Source organism: Arachis hypogaea, chromosome 20 (genome assembly GCF_003086295.3).
Source record: "Arachis hypogaea cultivar Tifrunner chromosome 20, arahy.Tifrunner.gnm2.J5K5, whole genome shotgun sequence".
Lineage (NCBI taxonomy): Eukaryota > Viridiplantae > Streptophyta > Magnoliopsida > Fabales > Fabaceae > Arachis > Arachis hypogaea.
The window spans coordinates 66,084,269-66,087,446 of record NC_092055.1 but is presented as its reverse complement, the minus strand read 5'-3'; positions in this window follow the sequence as shown (position 1 = coordinate 66,087,446).

Below are 3,178 nucleotides of genomic sequence, written 5' to 3'. Positions count from 1 at the left end.
TTATCTTATCTTATCTTATTTCAAAAGTCAAATTTCAAAATTCAAATATAAAAAAAAAATTTAAAAAAAAAATTTCAAATTTAAAAAAAAAATCTTCAAATTTCAAATTTCAAAAATTTAAAAATTCAAATTTTAAAATTTAATTTTCAAATTCAAAATTTAAATAACCTTTTAATTTAGATTTATTTTTATTTTTGTTTTTAATTTTTTATTTGCTACTATGAACTCTCACCCCTTTGGCTATGAGTCTGGTTACAATAATGTTGCAGGAAGAAGAAATTACAATGAGAGCAGGCATCAAGGTTGGCACAATTAAAGATGGGAGGAGCCACAAGGATTTGATCAACCCTCATGGCAACAACCACCTCCAATGGACTATCAACAACCACCACCATATGCCTATGAACCCTTTCCTCAACACAACTTTGGACCACCATACTCACAAGCCTCTTTCCGCCATTCACCTCCATATGACCCTAACCCTCAACCACCATACCAACCACCTTATGAGCCATATGAACCATATATAGAACCACCCCAATTCCAACCCAATTACTCACAAGAAGCACCACTTCAATATTCACCATCTCCATATCCATCAATCCAAGAGCACTATGATCCTATTTATGAAAGCTGAGTGAATCAAGAGGCAAAGGATCGTCTCAAGAAAACAATGGATCGATTTCAGGCAACCACTCAACAACTGGGGCAAGCATTAATTCAATGGGCTTCTAGGCGCTTAAATACACAAGGATCAGCCACAGCTCCATGTGGACAGTCTAGTGAAGAGCGTAGCATAAAGGAGATACCAGAAACCCCAGTGGACAAGACAGAGAATGAATTCGTACTAGAACAAGTAGAAGATGTTGTCATTGTTCAAGAAGAAGAAGAAGTGGTTGAAGACTTAGGAGATGCAGAACCTCCATGGGAAAGTCCAGTCATAGAACCCCCTTCCAAGACGTTTGAAATTGATGCTAAGGAGGGTGTACAACCTCCAAAGCATATCATAGTTGAAGACTTGGAAGAGGTTGATCAAGAGATGGAGATTCAAGAAGAAGAAGCACAACCTCCCATGCCCTTGGAAAGCAATGAAGAGGAGATTGAATTGAAAGAGAGCTACCAAGAGGAAGAGGTTGCAGAAGCTTGCAAAGAGGTGGTAATTATCAGAGAAGAGCACAAGGGAGTGGAGCTTGCAATTTCATTAAAAATACCTCCCCCTATGTTGCCATCATCCTTCACAACATTCAAGTGGGTGAAATTCATATCCCTTAGCTTTCTAATTCCACTTGAATATGGGCTACTGGAGACGGATGGTCAACTTAGAGCTCTTTGTGGCATTAAGAGTAAGAGGAAGATGGTCAGTGGTAAGAATTGTCCTGCAAGGTTCATTATGGTTGGAAGCTTTAAGTTTAAATGCAAAGGTTGGTATAAAGCTCAATTGAATGGGTCTAGGAAGTTGTTTGGACACTTCAGTGAGAATTCAGATTGCTTGCCACTCAGATGGAATCATGATGATCAACAAACAATTGGGTGTAAAAGCAAGATTTGGGATCCTGGAATCTGCTATGACATTTGTCACCCCGGGAGCCTAAGAATCGGTTTGAAGCTTCTTAAGGGCTTTACATGCTTAGTTTGGGACCCCGGAGGTTACTGGAAGTACAAACACTGGTGGAGATTCCTGGATGAGTTCAAGCATAAGCCACCATAACAGGAAGCTCACTAAATGTCCAACTTAAGGACTCTAACTAAAAGTGCTAGGTGGGAGACAACCCACCATGGTATGATCGTCCTTTTTTATTTTTATTTAGTTTTATTTATTTTTTAATTTTATTTTATTTTGTTATATTGAACCTGGAGTTTTGCATCACATTCATATTAACACTGCATTCTGTATTTTTCAGACTTAAAAAAAACAAAAAAAAATGCCACGCGACGCGACCGGATCAGCGACGCGTCCGCGTCGCAAGGAGAGAAGAGAAAATAAAAACGAACAGAGAGTCACGCTGGAGCAAGGCTGGAGGCGTGCCAGTGGCACAATTCGTCCCACGCGACTGCATCGCTGACGCGTCCGCGTCGCAGGGGAATACTGGCCTCCCACGCGATCGCGTGCCCCACGCGGCCGCGTGACCTGGATTTCGACGTCAAAGGGTGCATGGCCGAAATTAGAGCTGGAGTTGGCCTGGAATCGTGCTGAAAGCCCAAGTCTCACCACGCGAACGCATGCCCCACGCGTCCGCGTCACATCCCATGATGGCCACTCACGCGATCGCGTCCCCCACGCGACCACGTCACCCTGGATTTTGGCAATACTGAGTTTTGAACAGAGAGTTGTGCGACCGCGAGGCTGCACTCGTGCCACTAGCACAAATCAAGTCACACGATCATGTGCCCCACGCGTCCGCATCACCCGACCTTATCGCGCACCACGCGACCGCGTCACCCACGCGACCGCGTCGCCATCGTCGCACAGATTATCCAGATCAGCCAAATTTCTTATCTTTTCTTCTCTAATCCTTATTTTTCTTATCTTTTCTTATTTCTTTCTTCTTCCTTTCTTATCTTCTTTCCCTTCTCATTTCTCTTATTTTTTTTTTATTTTATTTTAGTTTATTTACATACTTTCATTCATATTCATTGGTGTTAGAAATTTTTTTTTTACTTGTGGATTATTAGAGGAATTATTTGACAATTATATATATTTATTTTTAAAGGGTTGCTTGCATGTTCAATTTATTATTTTCATTAGATTATTTAACATGCATGCTATGTGTTTGTGAAAACGCCCGTATGGCATTGTGCACTGCTTTTTAGTATCTTTTATCCTACTACTCTGAATGCTTGCTTTTCATAAAGTCCCTTTACTATTGTATTAATTGAAATTAATTGTCAATACAAATGTGATGGTTTGTTACAAAGTATTGCTTGGTCTATGCTACTCATGCCCTTTGCCGGCATGCCAATAAACACCTTGCATTCACTTGTCTATACATGCACTAGCTATTTCCCATTGTTGGCTTTTCACATGTACTCGCGAGCATGTGATAATGTCAGTTATATCTTAATGTGCATCCATCACCACCTTTTCCGTTATCTTCCTTGCTATATATATCTCTTTGAATTTAATTTACTTTCTCTTCCCTTTTTCAGGATGGCCACCAAGAAAGGAAAAGAGAAAGCC